The following is a 17,609-nucleotide window of genomic DNA, read 5'->3' on the forward strand; positions in this document are numbered from 1 at the left end:
AAGCATTTGTGTAAGTTTATCGATAGCCTAGCATAGCATTTTGTCCAGCTAGCCGCAGGTAACTTGGTCACGGAAATCAGAAAAGCAATCAAATTAAATCGTTTACCTTTGATGAGCTTCGGATGTTTTCACTCACGAGACTCCCAGTTAGATAGCCAACGGGTATTCTTCAACATAAATGTGTAAAACTATGTCACAATGCTGTAGACACCTTGGGGAATACGGAGAAAAAGTAATCTGGTTGATAGCCCATTCATTGTTCAATAGGGACGCATTGGAACGCAGAACTTTCAAAAGATGAGTCACTTCCGGATTGGATTTTTCTCAGGCTTTCGCCTGCATGATCAGTTCTGTTATACTCACAGACAATATTTTTACAGTTTTGGAAACATTAGTGTTTTATATCTTAAGCTGTCAATTATATGCATATTCTAGCATCTTGTCCTGAAAAAATATCCCGTTTACTACGGGGACGTTATTTTTCCAAAAATTAAAATAATGCCCCCTAGTCATCAAAGGTTAACCAGGTAAGTTAATTGAGAACAAGTTCTCATTTACAACTGCGACCTGGCAAAGATAAAGCAAAGCAGTGCGACACAAAGAACAACACAGACTTACACATGGAATAAACAAGCGTACAGTCAATAACACAATAGACAAAAAAGAAAGTCTATATACAGTGTGTGTAAATGGCGTGAGGAGGTAGGCAATAAATAGGCCATAGTAGCAAAGTAACTACAATTTAGCAGATTAACACTGGAGTGATAAAGGAGCAGATGATGATATGCATGTAGAGATACTGGTGTGCAAAAGAGCAGAAAAGTAAATAAAAACAATATGGGGATGAGATAGGTAGATTGGGTCAGCTATTTACAGATGGACTATGTACAGCTGCACCGATAGGTTAGCTACTCAGATACCTGATGTTTAAAGTTAGTGAGGGAAATATAAGTCTCCAGCTTCGGCTATTTTTGCAATTCGTTCCAGTCACTGGTAGCAGCAAACTGTAAGGAAAGGCAGCGAAAGGAGGTGTTGGCTCTGGGGATGACCAGTAAGATATACCTGCTGGAGTACGTGGTACAGGTGGGTGTTGTTATCGTGACCAGTGAGCTGAGATAAGGCGGAGCTTTACCTAGCATAGACTTATAGATGACCTGGAGACAGTGGATCTGGCGACGAATATGTAGCGAGGGCAAGCCGACGAGAGCATACTGGTCGCAGTGGTGGGTGGTATAAGGGGTTTTGGTAACAAAACGGGTTGCACTGTGATAGACTGCATCCAGTTTGCTGAGTAGAGTATTGGAAGCGAACCTGTAGATGACTTCGCCAAAGGCGAGGATCGGTAGGGTAGTCAGTTTTACTAGGGTAAGTTTGGCGGCGTGAGTGAAGGAGGCTTTGTTGCGAAATAGAAAGCCGATTCTAGATTTGATTTAGGATTGGAGAAATGTAATATGAGTCTGGAAGGAGAGGTTACAGTCTAGCCAGACACATAGGTATTTGTAGTTGTCCACATATTCTAGGTTAGAACCGTAGAGAGGGTAGTGATGCTAGTCTAGCGGGCGGATGCGGGCAGTGAACGGTTGATAAGCTCAGGCAAGTAGCTGCGAGGGGAGCTGTTGGCCGGGGTTGGGGTAGCCAGGAGGAAACCATGGCCAGCTGTAGAGAAATGCTTATTGACATTATCGATTATCATGGATTTATCGGTGGTGACCATGTTACCTAGCCTCAGTGCAGTGGGCAGCTGGGAGGAGGTGCTCTTGTTCTCCATGGACTTAAGTGTCTCAAAACTTTTTGGAGTTACAGGATGCAAATTTCTGTTTCAAAAAGCCACGGCAAGTACTGTCACAAGTCCGAGCCTCACGAGAGGTACCTCAGATGCGTGAAGGATCCCAGCGAGTGCAAGACAGTATGCGCGCCTTGTCACTGAGTTATTTGCTACCAGGATAAGAAAGTCTCTTGGATGGAGGGTTCAGCCTCCATATAGATCGAGTCTCCTCCGCTCAAACTGTTCTCCAGACCGCACATATCGGATGGACCAGTGTCTTTCTCAGATCTACTGAAAGATCCCCGAAATGTCCGAAATGGAGTTGCTGCAGGCCATAAACCCCAGCGTAAAGCTCATCGACTTGCAAGAAGACCTGGAGAACATCACAAGAAGCCTAGAAGAGTTTGACAAATGGTATGATGAGATTACGGCTAGCAGGGCCACGTTCGGAGGGTGGCTTTCAGGATTCGCCAGTGATGCGGCCCTATAGACCTCGGTAGCTATACTCATGGCTTGGTGCACCGCGCTATCAGTGGGGATCGGGTACATGTTTGTCTTTGGAGGGGTTGGTGGTGGCGGAAGCGGAGTTGTGCTCACAAACTATGCAAAAAGTCAAAAATGTTTTAGAGTCCCACAGCCTTGTAAATGTGTGTAAAATTGTATATCCCTTTGCCTTCGGATGCTTGAATAAATGTCCTATATGTCAAAGAGTTTGTGCCATTGTGAAACTAGGATCGTGGGAGAGCCAATGGGGTTAGAGTTAGAAACACACTGATATCGGACACGGTGCTGTAATTACACATCTTTGTTTATTTCAGCGTACACAATGTATAGACATAAACTGCAACGTGTGTAGGTTAATCTAATTGATATTTCAAGGTTCGACCTTGGTTTATACAATCATACCAATGCATTTTAATTATACACTTTCTTAATGTAAAGCTGACATTGGGTCACAGGTGATGTACAGTGCCTTGCGAAAGTATTCGGCCCCCTTGAACTTTGCGACCTTTTGCCACATTTCAGGCTTCAAACATAAAGATATAAAACTGTATTTTTTTGTGAAGAATCAACAACAAGTGGGACACAATCATGAAGTGGAACGACATTTATTGGATATTTCAAACTTTTTTAACAAATCAAAAACTGAAAAATTGGGTGTGCAAAATTATTCAGCCCCTTTACTTTCAGTGCAGCAAACTCTCTCCAGAAGTTCAGTGAGGATCTCTGAATGATCCAATGTTGACCTAAATGACTAATGATGATAAATACAATCCACCTGTGTGTAATCAAGTCTCCGTATAAATGCACCTGCACTGTGATAGTCTCAGAGGTCCGTTAAAAGCGCAGAGAGCATCATGAAGAACAAGGAACACACCAGGCAGGTCCGAGATACTGTTGTGAAGAAGTTTAAAGCCGGATTTGGATACAAAAAGATTTCCCAAGCTTTAAACATCCCAAGGAGCACTGTGCAAGCGATAATATTGAAATGGAAGGAGTATCAGACCACTGCAAATCTACCAAGACCTGGCCGTCCCTCTAAACTTTCAGCTCATACAAGGAGAAGACTGATCAGAGATGCAGCCAAGAGGCCCATGATCACTCTGGATGAACTGCAGAGATCTACAGCTGAGGTGGGAGACTCTGTCCATAGGACAACAATCAGTCGTATATTGCACAAATCTGGCCTTTATGGAAGAGTGGCAAGAAGAAAGCCATTTCTTAAAGATATCCATAAAAAGTGTTGTTTAAAGTTTGCCAAAAGCCACCTGGGAGACACACCAAACATGTGGAAGAAGGTGCTCTGGTCAGATGAAACCAAAATTGAACTTTTTGGCAACAATGTAAAACGTTATGTTTGGCGTAAAAGCAACACAGCTGAACACACCATCCCCACTGTCAAACATGGTGGTGGCAGCATCATGGTTTGGGCCTGCTTTTCTTCAGCAGGGACAGGGAAGATGGTTAAAATTGATGGGAAGATGGATGGAGCCAAATACAGGACCATTCTGGAAGAAAACCTGATGGAGTCTGCAAAAGACCTGAGACTGGGACGGAGATTTGTCTTCCAACAAGACAATGATCCAAAACATAAAGCAAAATCTACAATGGAATGGTTCAAAAATAAACATATCCAGGTGTTAGAATGGCCAAGTCAAAGTCCAGACCTGAATCCAATCGAGAATCTGTGGAAAGAACTGAAAACTGCTGTTCACAAATGCTCTCCATCCAACCTCACTGAGCTCGAGCTGTTTTGCAAGGAGGAATGGGAAAAAATGTCAGTCTCTCGATGTGCAAAACTGATAGAGACATACCCCAAGCGACTTACAGCTGTAATCGCAGCAAAAGGTGGCGCTACAAAGTATTAACTTAAGGGGGCTGAATAATTTTGCACGCCCAATTTTTCAGTTTTTGATTAGTTAAAAAAGTTTGAAATATCCAATAAATGTCGTTCCACTTCATGATTGTGTCTCACTTGTTGTTGATTCTTCACAAAAAAATACAGTTTTATATCTTTATGTTTGAAGCCTGAAATGTGGCAAAAGGTCGCAAAGTTCAAGGGGGCCGAATACTTTCGCAAGGCACTGTATATTCAGATCAGACACTCATTGAAAGACGACAATACTCTTGGTCTTGATATCATGCTTATCTCCTGATTGACTAACGAACTGGCATCAGTAAAACTGCCACAGCTCCGGAAGCGACAACACCGAGGCATTTCCCCTCGAGATCACCAAGTCACGAGGTTCAACAATCCTCAGGTATCACCATCTCCTTGGGTGGTTGGAACCACTCATCCGAGTGTTGCCCAAAGAACCATCCTCCCGGGGAGCCTGCCATGCATTTGTTCAAGCGAATGTAGCGGTCGATGATCATGGAGCCCTTGACATGTATATTGAGTATATCCCCGTTGTCATTAGGTTTGATCTTGGTATAACCGCTTCTGTTCATACTCAGGACTGGGGTGTCTTCTTTGTCTTGGGCTAGTGTAAAGTTAAAAGCCACGGCCAATACACTGTGGGAGCTGACGCCGGGATCATCCTTCTCGTTATAGACGACCATGTTGGCATTAGCCTCAATGTCATAGTGTAATCCCAGGCCGTCTCCGATGTCTTTGCCGAATTTAACCGAGGCTCCCCTGGAAATGAGCACTGCCCTTTGATGATATATGGTCATACTCCCCAAAGCAAACACTGGTGCCATCTCTGGATGTGACCACATCCATTCTGGATGATTCCATCTGGTCATCTGGGTGCACTGGTAGGCTTGTGTTTTGTGTAGGTTTGGATGGATTACGTTCGTGAGAGTACCTTCAATTTTCATATTCTCGTACACCTCTGACACGACCGAGCCCTCCTTGCTGTTCATGTTGGTGAGCAGCACGTCCATGGACACTGAGCCATCATAGACAGTGACTTTGGGAGGATCACATTCTTGAGTTGCCTTGGTGTTGCTCATGGCTGTAGCGGACTGTGTGTTGTCAATCTGTACTGGTATGGGATCCTAAGGATCTAACAGCGTGTTAGGTTTCCAGTGAGCTCTCTTGCTCCCACATACACAATCAAGGGTCTCCAACCGAGGCTAAAATATCCAACCTCGTCTAGAATATCCAGCCGAGGCTAAACTATCCAGCCATGGCTAGAACATCCAGCCGTGGCTACAATATCCCGCCGTGGCTATAGTATACAACACAACATTCAGTGTTTAGCCAGTTACCCCATTGACTTAAGTGGTTGGATAAAGCAGCCGTAGTTGGATAAATTGGGTAGCTCCGCCCACTCTAGACTCCCGGATCTAAAAATCTTCTCATTCTGTCAGTGACCGTGCTAAGGTGAACATCTCCCGTCTCTCTTGTTGAAAATGTTCAACTCTTGAAGTTCTTTCGATTGAGGTCGAAAACTTGGAGCCCCACAAGATTCTCCTATGCCAACTTGGAGCCTCCTGAGGGTTTGTGAGCCATTGTTGATCACGGTTGGATAATACAGCCATGGTCGGACATCCAACCAGTGTTGAGGTTACGGTGGTTCAACTTTCTCTTATCCAACCAATGGCAGGTGATCTCATTTAAAGTCTGGCATGTAAAGCCCTTACACAAGCCACATCAAGATTACATCCTGCGAGGCTTCGAGAGGTGTGTGACTGGCTCACATTTTACACCCTAGACTACAGTGCGCTTAGTGTTGTGTTGATTTAAAACACAAGACTTTATAGTCCCATTGGAACCGAGTGACTGTATTCATCGATATACAACAACATGGAGGATAAAACACTGATATACATAGTGACAGACCACCCTCCATGGTATTTGACCTCTGACAGTTTTCAGCTGTGAAAGTACACAAGGACTGTTTGCTAAAGTCGAGCTGATGATGTGCAAGCAAGTGGCACCTTCTGAAAGAGAAAAAACATACAAGACTATCAGGAGTATGGTAATCCGGGACGCTGACACTATACAGCCACATTCTTCGCGCTCCCTGCTACTTGCGCTGATGGACCTAGTGAACATTGAAGGTGGGAACGACTTTGGATCTATGGCAAGCACAATTCCGGAGTCGCCCGTCTGTCCTGAGCTGCCGGAGTCGCCGGTCTGTCCTGAGCTGCCGGAGTCGCCCGTCTGTCCTGAGCTGCCGGAGTCGTCCATCTGTCCTGAGCTGCCGGAGTCGCCCGTCTGTCCTGAGCTGCCGGAGCTGCCCGTCTGTCCTGAGCTGCCGGAGCTGCCCGTCTGTCCTGAGTTCCCGGAGCCGTCCCTCAGCCAGGAGCTGCCGGAGCCGTCCCTCAGCCAGGAGCTGCCGGAGCCGTCCCTCAAGCAGGAGCTGCCGGAGCCGTCCGTCAGCCAGGAGCTGCCGGAGCCGTCCTTCACTCCGTCTCCCGCCTGTCCGGTGCTGCCGGAATCTCCTGTCCATTCGGGACCCATTGCTAGGGTCCCCAGTCCGAGGTCGGCGGCGAGGGTCACCGGTTGAGGAGGCGGACAAAGACGATGGTGGAGTGGGGTCCACGTCCCACGCCAGAGTCGCCACCGCGGACAGACACCCACCCACACCCTACCCTATAGGTTCAGGTTTTGCGGCCGGAGTCCGCACCTTTGCGGGGGGTACTTTCACGTTCTGACCTTAGTTCCTTTGTTATTTCTTTGTTTTAGTATGGTCAGGGAGTAAGTTGGGTGAGTTTGTCTGTGTTCCATTTTCTATGTTGTGTTTTGTGTTTGGCCTGGTATGGTTCTCAATCAGAGGCAGGTGTCGTTTTTTCCGCTTGTGTTTCGTAGGTGTTTATTTTCTTTGTCTGTGTTCCACACGGAACTGTTTCGGTTGGTTATTTCACGAGTCGTTTATTGTTTTGTTTCAGTGTTCACTTGTTTTAAAAAAGAGCATGAACACGTACCACGCTGCACATTGGTTCTCCGATCCTTACTACTCCTCCTCGTCGTCGTCGGAGGAAGACAGCCATTACAATCACCCACAACGTTTGCTGTGAGGCGTCCATTTCCTCAACAACTGATCTTGAACGTTGTAACCCTAGGCAGAACTCCTTACAAATGGAGGTATTTTGGGTATAAAAGTAATCTTTATGGAACAAAAGGAACATTTTCTGTGTAACTGGGAGTTTCGTGAGTGAAAACATCCAAAGATTTTGAAAGGTAAACGGTGAATTTGATTGCTTTTCTGATTTTCGTGACCAAGCTTCCTGATGCTAAGTGTACATAATGCTATGCTAGGCTATCGATAAACTTACACAAACGCTTGGATTGCTTTCGCTGTAAAGCATCATTTCAAAATCTGACACGACAGGGTGATTAACAAAAGGCTAAGCTGTGTTTTGCAATATTGCACTTGTGATTTCATGAATATTAATATTTTTTAGTAATATTATTTGACTGTTGTGCTATGCTATTCAGCAGTTGCTGATGAAAATGATCCCACAACAGGGATGGGTAGCGTCAAGAAGTTAACAAGTCCAATACAGCAAATGAAAGATAAACATCTTGTTAATCTACCCATCGTGTCCGAGTTTTAAAATGTTTTACAGTGAAAACACAACAGATATTTATGTTAGATCACCACCAAATCCCAAAAACACACAGCCATTTTCCACAGCCAAAGATAGTGATTCATTTTATCTCTAATTCTGCTTTTGTGACTAACCTTTGATAATCTTCGTCAGGTGACACTCATATGACACAATAAACGTATGTTTTGTTCGATAATATGCATATTTATATCCACAAATCTCAGATTACATTGGCGCCATGTTCAGAAATGCCTCAAAAATATCCGGAGTAATTACAGAGAGCTACGTCAAATAACAGAAATACTCATCATAAACTTTGACGAAAGATACAAGTTTTACATAAAATTAAAAGATACACTTGTTCTTTATACAACCGCTGTGTCAGATTATTATTTTTTAATGACGAAAAAAGCATACCATGCAATAATCTGGGATGCGGTCAGAAACACACAACATTTCTCCGCTATGTTGGAGTCAACAGAAATACGAAATTGCATCATAAATATTCCCTTACCTTTAATGATCTTTCATCAGAATGCAGTGCCAGGAATACTAGTTCCTCAATAAATTGTTGTTTTGTTCCTTAATGTCCATTACTAGTGTCCAATTAGCTACTTTTGCTAGCACGTTTAGTTCACATGTCCAAAAGCTGGCGCTGGTCCAGGCAAACTCGGACGAAAACTTCAAAAAGTTATATTCCAGGTCGAATAAACTGGTCAAACTAAGTAGAGAATCAATCTTCAGGACGTTATTATCATATATGTCCAATAACGTTCCAACCGGAGCATTCGTTTTTTGTCTACAGAGTAATGGAACGTATGGTGATATCATGAGGAATGCGCCTAACAAGGTACTTGCATTCTGCCAGACCACTGACTCAAATAGCTGCCTTCCGGGCCTCACATCACACTAGAGGCTTCATTCCACATTCTACTGACTGTTGACATCTAGTGGAAGGCGTAGAAAGTGTGAACAGATCCATATCTTACTGGGACAACTGTCAAAAGTGGGATTTGAACTCACGCCTCCATGGGAGTCTGCAACCTGAACGCAGCGCCTTAGACCGCTCGGCCATCCTGACTACAGCAGAGTAACTGGGTATCGGGTTAAAGAGTATGCGGTAAAAGTAGAAATATGGACAATGCTCTAAAATCACCACAGAGACCAGTACAATTATGCACGATACTGACTTGCACTTTCAATAGTCATTTGTTTTTATCAATTAAAAAGTCCAGTCATTGATTTAACCTCAATATGGCCTTCAATGGGAAAGAGTAGTAAATCGTCATTGAATGAGCGCTAAACTGGCCTCAGAATATGGCCATTCTGATATAAATGATCAAATTCCTCAGATAAGACCGAAAAAGTGTCTGGAAATATCAGCAGCCATCAGGGTAAGAGTGACAACAGGTCCACATGGGGGAAATATTAACAAATTGCTTAATGGGTCATTTCAACGCAATCGTGATATAATTTATTTTTAGGGTTTAACAAGGCAGCTCACCTGTGACTTGACATTAGATGCGGCGACTTCGATTACCCTGCAGACGATATTTTTGTTCTTCCCGCCAATACAATCCACTGACAACGACCGACGAGTTGTGCGTTCCGAGATGCTTTTTGTTATTTGCCTGTTTGTGGGCCGCATGTGAAATTGCGCGATTCTTGCAATTCTCTTTCAGCCTCTCATCAACTAGCTGTTTTCGCAGAATATTAAAAATACGATAGTTATTCACTACTCATAGTAACTAGGTGTCATTTACATTACCTTAAGTCATGTATTTTTCAACTGGATTTTACAAAGGTGCATGACATGCAGGCGCTAAAAAGTTGTCAGGAGTGGGTTTCAAACCATGCCTATAGGGGAGTCTGCGTTCTGAATGACTTAATGGTTATTTTCAATGCAATCATGTTTTTTATTTTTATTTTCAGGTTTAACACGGTTTCTCACCTGTTACCTATGGCTTGACTTTAGATGTGGCCAGTTCGATTACCCTGCAGACTATAAGAGTGTCTTCAGAATATGGCCATTTTGACATGAATTTAAAAATGCCTCAGTAGGACCAAAAAAGTTTCTGGAGCTTCCCGTCAGGGTAAGAGTGACAACAGGTTTCCACATGTCAAAATGGGGGAAATCTTAGCAAATGTCTTAATGGTTATTCATGAGAATCGTGTTGTTGTATTGTTGAGTGTATCATGGGATCTCACCTGAAATCTGTGGCTTGACTACAAACCTGTAACCTATGCTACTGTGGCCTATAGAGCTAGAAGGCTGGATAACCAGGTGTGTAAAGGTGTGAAGTGGGATAGATGGCCTGCAGTCCTATCCCAAATGGACAACTAATCCATATGTACTTGTGTAGATCTGAGAGGATGTGATTGGTATTAGAAACACGACTAAACTTCCACCTCCGGAGGGGTCAAAAAAATGCATTTTCGTTGTCGGCAGGATTCGAACCTGCGCAGGAAGATCCTAAGGGATTTCTAGTCAATCGCCTTAACCACTCGGCCACGACAACGTCGAGAGAAGAAAACAGGCTTGTTAGGAGTGAGTGGCCAAAAGGCATAGCCTACAGAAAGTGATAATTTAACAACTGAAAGATAATGCAGTAACTCATTATAATGCAATAACACAAAATGTTACCCTCATTCATTTGTTATTAAGTACAGCTGATTTCTTATTTAACCTTGATCTTTGCTCAGCTCCAGAAGGTCTGCATTTGAGAGTGTTTATAATGATTTGTTATTTAACTGTGTGAAGTTGTCATTTCATCATTCTTATTATTCCTGCTAAGCAGCATGACTACTGAGAGGCCCTAAAAAACTGTCAGAAGTGGGATTTGAACCCACGCCTCCATGGGAGACTGCGACCTGAACGCAGCACCTTAGACCGCTCGGCCATCCTGACTACAGCACAGTAACTGGGTATCGGGTTAAAGAGTATGCGGTAAAAGTAGAAATATGGACAACGCTCTAAAATCACCACAGAGACCAGTACAATTATGCACGATACCGACTTGCACTTTCAATAGTCATTTGTTTTTATCAATTAAAAAGTCCAGTCATTGATTCAACCTCAATATGGCCTTCAATGGGAAAGAGTAGTAAATCGTCATTGAATGAGTGCTAAACTGGCCTCAGAATATGGCCATTCTGATATAAATGATAAAATTCCTCAGATAAGACCGAAAATCAGCAACCATCAGGGTAAGAGTGACAACAGGTCCACATGGGGGAAATCTTAACAAATGGCTTAATGGGTCATTTCAACGCAATCGTGTTATTATTTATTTTTAGGGTTTAACAAGGCAGCTCACCTGTGACTTGACATTAGATGCGGCGACTTCGATTACCCTGCAGACGATATTTTGGTTCTTCCCGCCAATACAATCCACTGACAACGACCGACGAGTTGTGCGTTCCGAGATGCTTTTTGTTATTTGCCTGTTTGTGGCCCGCATGTGAAATTGCGCGATTCTTGCAATTCTCTTTAAGCCTCTCATCAACTAGCTGTTTTCGCAGAATATTAAAAATACGATAGTTATTCACTACTCATATTAACTAGGTGTCATTTACATTAATTGGGGGACTTTGTAGAAAAATCATGTTGTATCCATATTTGAACACGACTATTATATTAAGGGGAAGTATCTCTACGATAGAGCCACTTTACATGTTTGCTGTCCTACAGTATTCCCCAACTTGTCTTGTGAGAGTATTCACTTGTTAAATGAGCTTTTGCACAACTCCCACTTTCCACAATGTTGACATTCTAAGAATGAAATAGATGTGCAAAGTCATCTGTTTTTGTTAACTGAAGCACATGGGTTCAATCCCTGTTCGACATTTATGGTAGATAGCTGATATTATGGAAATGTACTTTCATCACAACAGTGTAAAGAAAAGGTCAATTGTCTTGATATGGCCACTGAGACCTGTATGCTCTAGGCGGCTGGCCCTCGCTACATATTCGTATTCGTCGAAAAAACCACTGGCTCCAGGTCATCTGTAAGTCTATGCTAGGTAAAGCTCCGCCTTATCAAAGCACTAACAGGCGGCCTAGTCCTCGCGCAGCAGTCCCTTCCAGCTGCAGTCAGAGCAGGAGATGTTCACCCCTCCGCTTCCAGACTGCAAATCAATCCCGCATGTGGGAAGCCGCCGCTGGCTGATCCCGCCCTGGCCTACTTAAAAAAAAACACAATTAATCTGAATTAGGGCCAGACTAGTTCCCATCATTTTCTCACATTGCCATTGAAAGGTTTTTCTATTGTCTCTTTTTGGTCCATTTAGATTGTTAATGTAGACTTGTATAGATTTTTTTTTATTTTAAATGTTATGGTTAAAATGTTAATGTTTTACTGTGACTTGTTGTAGGCTCCTAAGTGGACCATAAGGTTAAAAACCAAACCAAATTAAGAAAACTAAACTGAAAAACAAAAAAATACAATTAAAAATACAATTAAAAACTAAGTTGCTCCGCCAGAGTGTCTCTTTTGGGTCACTTTTGTTGGTCCCAAGCCCGGATAAAGGAGGAGGGTTGGAATTGTGACATTAAAAAAAAGAAGAATCGACAGAAGAAAGTTCATTTGTAGTTCTAAACATATTTAGGGTGTTTTTTACTCACTTCTTGTCTCTCCCACTGAGTTATTCCTCTCTCCAACAGCGTCCATCACAATTACATGATCATGGCAAATTATGCAAATTAGGTGATGACGTCATGTAGCGACTTCTAGCGTCTTTTAGGACAGCCAATAGCTACTTTCCTTACTGAGGAGTTGGCAACACTGCTAACTTTAAACATCAGCTATCTGAGCAGCTAACCGATCGCTGCAGCTGTACATTGCCCATCTGTAAATAGCCCACCCAATCTACCTACCTCATCGCCATGTTGTTTTTATTTACTTTCTGCACTTTTGCACACCAGTATTTCTACTTGCACATCATCATCTGCTCATCTATCACTCCAGTGTTCATTTGCTAAATTGTGATTACTTCGCTACTATGGCCTATTTATTGCCTTTAAAAAAAATGTCCCCTTCTATTTTGTTATTGACTGTGCGCTTGTTTGTTCCTTGTGTAACTCTGTGTTGTTGTTTGTGTTGCACTGCTTTGCTTTATCTTGGCCAGGTCGCAGTTGTGTATGAGAACTTGTTCTTAACTGGCTTACCTGGTTTAATAAAGGAGAAATTTAAAAAAATAAGAAACAATTGTTTTTCTTCCTAAGAAAGGGGTTGTAGCTCAGTGGTAGAGCGCATGTATGAGGTCCTGGGTTCAATCCTCAGCTTCTCCATGTTTTTTTTGCAAAGACCCAACTTCTACTTTCCAGAATGTTGAAATTCTAAGCAGGAAACAGAGATGTGCTAAATCATTTGGTCTTGTAATCTGAAGAACATGTGTTCAATCCCTGTTAGTACATTTATAGAACAGAAGTGGCATGGTTGCCAACTTTTATGGCATCATTTTTCAAAAACTGAAGTTCATGTTTTCGATCCCTGTCCGTACCTGTTTTAAGAATTGCTGCTATCATATCATTGTAGTTTCAATGGAGTGGTGTATATATAACGTACATTGTATTGATATTGCGTTTTATCTGCAAATTAAATGGGATGGAAGCTCAGAGGGGGAGTGCATGCTATATATGTATGAGGTCCTTTCTCCACTGAGTTTGTGTGCCAAATACACATTTGCACAACTACTACTTTCCAGAATGTTGATATATATATATATAGCATAGGGTGGCATGGTGGCCAAGTGGAAAGGCGTCGGTCTCGTAAACCGAAGATCATGGGTTCAAATCCCATCCGTGCCTCTATGGAAAAGACTTCAAATTCCATGGAAATTTTCATTCATTGGGGGACTTTGTAGAATAGTCATGTTGTATCAATATTTGAACACAACTATTATATTAAGGGGAAGTATCTCTACGATAGAGCCACTTTACATGTTTGCTGTCCTACAGTATTCCCCAACTTGTCTTGTGAGAGTATTCACTTGTTAAATTAGCTTTTGCACAACTCCCACTTTCCACAATGTTGACATTCTAAGAATGAAATAGATGTGCAAAGTCATCTGTTTTTGTTAACTGAAGCACATGGGTTCAATCCCTGTTCGACATTTATGGTAGATAGCTGATATTATGGAAATTTACTTTCATCACAACAGTGTAAAGAAAAGGTCAATTTTCTTGATATGGCCACTGAGACCTGTATGCTCTAGTCGGCTGGCCCTCGCTACATATTCGTATTCGTCGCCAGAACCACTGGCTCCAGGTCATCTGTAAGTCTATGCTAGGTAAAGCTCCGCCTTATCAAAGCACTAACAGGCGGCCTAGTCCTCGCGCAGCAGTCCCTTCCAGCTGCAGTCAGAGCAGGAGATGTTCACCCCTCCGCTTCCAGACTGCAAATCAATCCCGCATGTGGGAAGCCGCCGCTGGCTGATCCCGCCCTGGCCTACTTAAAAAAAAACACAATTAATCTGAATTAGGGCCAGACTAGTTCCCATCATTTTCTCACATTGCCATTGAAAGGTTTTTCTATTGTCTCTTTTTGGTCCATTTAGATTGTTAATGTAGACTTGTATAGATTTTTTTTTATTTTAAATGTTATGGTTAAAATGTTAATGTTTTACTGTGACTTGTTGTAGGCTCCTAAGTGGACCATAAGGTTAAAAACCAAACCAAATTAAGAAAACTAAACTGAAAAACAAAAAAATACAATTAAAAATACAATTAAAAACTAAGTTGCTCCGCCAGAGTGTCTCTTTTGGGTCACTTTTGTTGGTCCCAAGCCCGGATAAAGGAGGAGGGTTGGAATTGTGACATTAAAAAAAAGAAGAATCGACAGAAGAAAGTTCATTTGTAGTTCTAAACATATTTAGGGTGTTTTTTACTCACTTCTTGTCTCTCCCACTGAGTTATTCCTCTCTCCAACAGCGTCCATCACAATTACATGATCATGGCCAATTATGCAAATTAGGTGATGACGTCATGTAGCGACTTCTAGCGTCTTTTAGGACAGCCAATAGCTACTTTCCTTACTGAGGAGTTGGCAACACTGCTAACTTTAAACATCAGCTATCTGAGCAGCTAACCGATCGCTGCAGCTGTACATTGCCCATCTGTAAATAGCACACCCAATCTACCTACCTCATCGCCATGTTGTTTTTATTTACTTTCTGCACTTTTGCACACCAGTATTTCTACTTGCACATCATCATCTGCTCATCTATCACTCCAGTGTTCATTTGCTAAATTGTGATTACTTCGCTACTATGGCCTATTTATTGCCTTTTTAAAAAATGTCCCCTTCTTTTTTGCTATTGACTGTGCGCTTGTTTGTTCCTTGTGTAACTCTGTGTTGTTGTTTGTGTTGCACTGCTTTGCTTTATCTTGGCCAGGTCGCAGTTGTGTATGAGAACTTGTTCTTAACTGGCTTACCTGGTTTAATAAAGGAGAAATTTAAAAAAAATAAGAAACAATTGTTTTTCTTCCTAAGAAAGGGGTTGTAGCTCAGTGGTAGAGCGCATGTATGAGGTCCTGGGTTCAATCCTCAGCTTCTCCATGTTTTTTTTGCAAAGACCCAACTTCTACTTTCCAGAATGTTGAAATTCTAAGCAGGAAACAGAGATGTGCTAAATCATTTGGTCTTGTAATCTGAAGAACATGTGTTCAATCCCTGTTAGTACATTTATAGAACAGAAGTGGCATGGTTGCCAACTTTTATGGCATCATTTTCAAAAACTGAAGTTCATGTTTTCGATCCCTGTCTGTACCTGTTTTAAGAATTGCTGCTATCATATCATTGTAGTTTCAATGGAGTGGTGTATATATAAAGTACATTGTATTGATATTGCGTTTTATCTACAAATTAAATGGGATGGAAGCTCAGAGGGGGAGTGCATGCTATATATGTATGAGGTCCTTTCTCCACTGAGTTTGTGTGCCAAATACACATTTGCACAACTACTACTTTCCAGAATGTTCATATATATATATATAGCATAGGGTGGCATGGTGGCCAAGTGGTAAGGCGTCGGTCTCGTAAACCGAAGATCATGGGTTCAAATCCCATCCGTGCCTCTATGGAAAAGACTTCAAATTCCATGGAAATTTTCATTCATTGGGGGACTTTGTAGAAAAGTCATGTTGTATCAATATTTGAACACAACTATTATATTAAGGGGAAGTATCTCTACGATAGAGCCACTTTACATGTTTGCTGTCCTACAGTATTCCCCAACTTGTCTTGTGAGAGTATTCACTTGTTAAATTAGCTTTTGCACAACTCCCACTTTCCACAATGTTGACATTCTAAGAATGAAATAGATGTGCAAAGTCATCTGTTTTTGTTAACTGAAGCACATGGGTTCAATCCCTGTTCGACGTTTATGGTAGATAGCTGATATTATGGAAATTTACTTTCATCACAACAGTGTAAAGAAAAGGTCAATTTTCTTGATATGGCCACTGCGACCTGTATGCTCTAGTCGGCTGGCCCTCGCTACATATTCGTCGCCAGAACCACTGGCTCCAGGTCATCTGTAAGTCTATGCTAGGTAAAGATCCGCCTTATCAAAGCACTAACAGGCGGCCTAGTCCTCGCGCAGCAGTCCCTTCCAGCTGCAGTCAGAGCAGGAGATGTTCACCCCTCCGCTTCCAGACTGCAAATCAATCCCGCATGTGGGAAGCCGCCGCTGGCTGATCCCGCCCTGGCCTACTTAAAAAAAAACACAATTAATCTGAATTAGGGCCAGACTAGTTCCCATCATTTTCTCACATTGCCATTGAAAGGTTTTTCTATTGTCTCTTTTTGGTCCATTTAGATTGTTAATGTAGACTTGTATAGATTTTTTTTTATTTTAAATGTTATGGTTAAAATGTTAATGTTTTACTGTGACTTGTTGTAGGCTCCTAAGTGGACCATAAGGTTAAAAACCAAACCAAATTAAGAAAACTAAACTGAAAAACAAAAAAATACAATTAAAAATACAATTAAAAACTAAGTTGCTCCGCCAGAGTGTCTCTTTTGGGTCACTTTTGTTGGTCCCAAGCCCGGATAAAGGAGGAGGGTTGGAATTGTGACATTAAAAAAAAGAAGAATCGACAGAAGAAAGTTCATTTGTAGTTCTAAACATATTTAGGGTGTTTTTTACTCACTTCTTGTCTCTCCCACTGAGTTATTCCTCTCTCCAACAGCGTCCATCACAATTACATGATCATGGCCAATTATGCAAATTAGGTGATGACGTCATGTAGCGACTTCTAGCGTCTTTTAGGACAGCCAATAGCTACTTTCCTTACTGAGGAGTTGGCAACACTGCTAACTTTAAACATCAGCTATCTGAGCAGCTAACCGATCGCTGCAGCTGTACATTGCCCATCTGTAAATAGCACACCCAATCTACCTACCTCATCGCCATGTTGTTTTTATTTACTTTCTGCACTTTTGCACACCAGTATTTCTACTTGCACATCATCATCTGCTCATCTATCACTCCAGTGTTCATTTGCTAAATTGTGATTACTTCGCTACTATGGCCTATTTATTGCCTTTTTAAAAAATGTCCCCTTCTATTTTGCTATTGACTGTGCGCTTGTTTGTTCCTTGTGTAACTCTGTGTTGTTGTTTGTGTTGCACTGCTTTGCTTTATCTTGGCCAGGTCGCAGTTGTGTATGAGAACTTGTTCTTAACTGGCTTACCTGGTTTAATAAAGGAGAAATTTAAAAAAAATAAGAAACAATTGTTTTTCTTCCTAAGAAAGGGGTTGTAGCTCAGTGGTAGAGCGCATGTATGAGGTCCTGGGTTCAATCCTCAGCTTCTCCATGTTTTTTTTGCAAAGA

At 42.1% G+C, this 17,609-nt stretch overlaps 5 non-coding genes across 5 annotated transcripts; 2 read left to right on the forward strand and 3 right to left on the reverse strand.

The window, feature by feature from the left end:
- Nucleotides 1–8,769: 8,769 nt before the first annotated feature.
- On the reverse strand, nucleotides 8,770–8,852 carry trnal-cag (transfer RNA leucine (anticodon CAG)). Its single transcript has one exon. It is a non-coding gene; the product is annotated as a tRNA-Leu (tRNA).
- A 1,356-nt stretch (nucleotides 8,853–10,208) lies between these two features.
- On the reverse strand, nucleotides 10,209–10,290 carry trnas-aga (transfer RNA serine (anticodon AGA)). Its single transcript has one exon. It is a non-coding gene; the product is annotated as a tRNA-Ser (tRNA).
- A 306-nt stretch (nucleotides 10,291–10,596) lies between these two features.
- Nucleotides 10,597–10,679, reverse strand: trnal-cag (transfer RNA leucine (anticodon CAG)). Its single transcript has one exon. It is a non-coding gene; the product is annotated as a tRNA-Leu (tRNA).
- Nucleotides 10,680–13,508: 2,829 nt separating this feature from the next.
- trnat-cgu (transfer RNA threonine (anticodon CGU)) lies at nucleotides 13,509–13,580 on the forward strand. Its single transcript has one exon. It is a non-coding gene; the product is annotated as a tRNA-Thr (tRNA).
- A 2,196-nt stretch (nucleotides 13,581–15,776) lies between these two features.
- Nucleotides 15,777–15,848, forward strand: trnat-cgu (transfer RNA threonine (anticodon CGU)). The gene has a single exon. It is a non-coding gene; the product is annotated as a tRNA-Thr (tRNA).
- The last annotated feature ends 1,761 nt before the right edge of the window (nucleotides 15,849–17,609 follow it).

Source organism: Oncorhynchus clarkii, unplaced genomic scaffold, assembly GCF_045791955.1.
Source record: "Oncorhynchus clarkii lewisi isolate Uvic-CL-2024 unplaced genomic scaffold, UVic_Ocla_1.0 unplaced_contig_2029_pilon_pilon, whole genome shotgun sequence".
Taxonomy (NCBI): domain Eukaryota; kingdom Metazoa; phylum Chordata; class Actinopteri; order Salmoniformes; family Salmonidae; genus Oncorhynchus; species Oncorhynchus clarkii.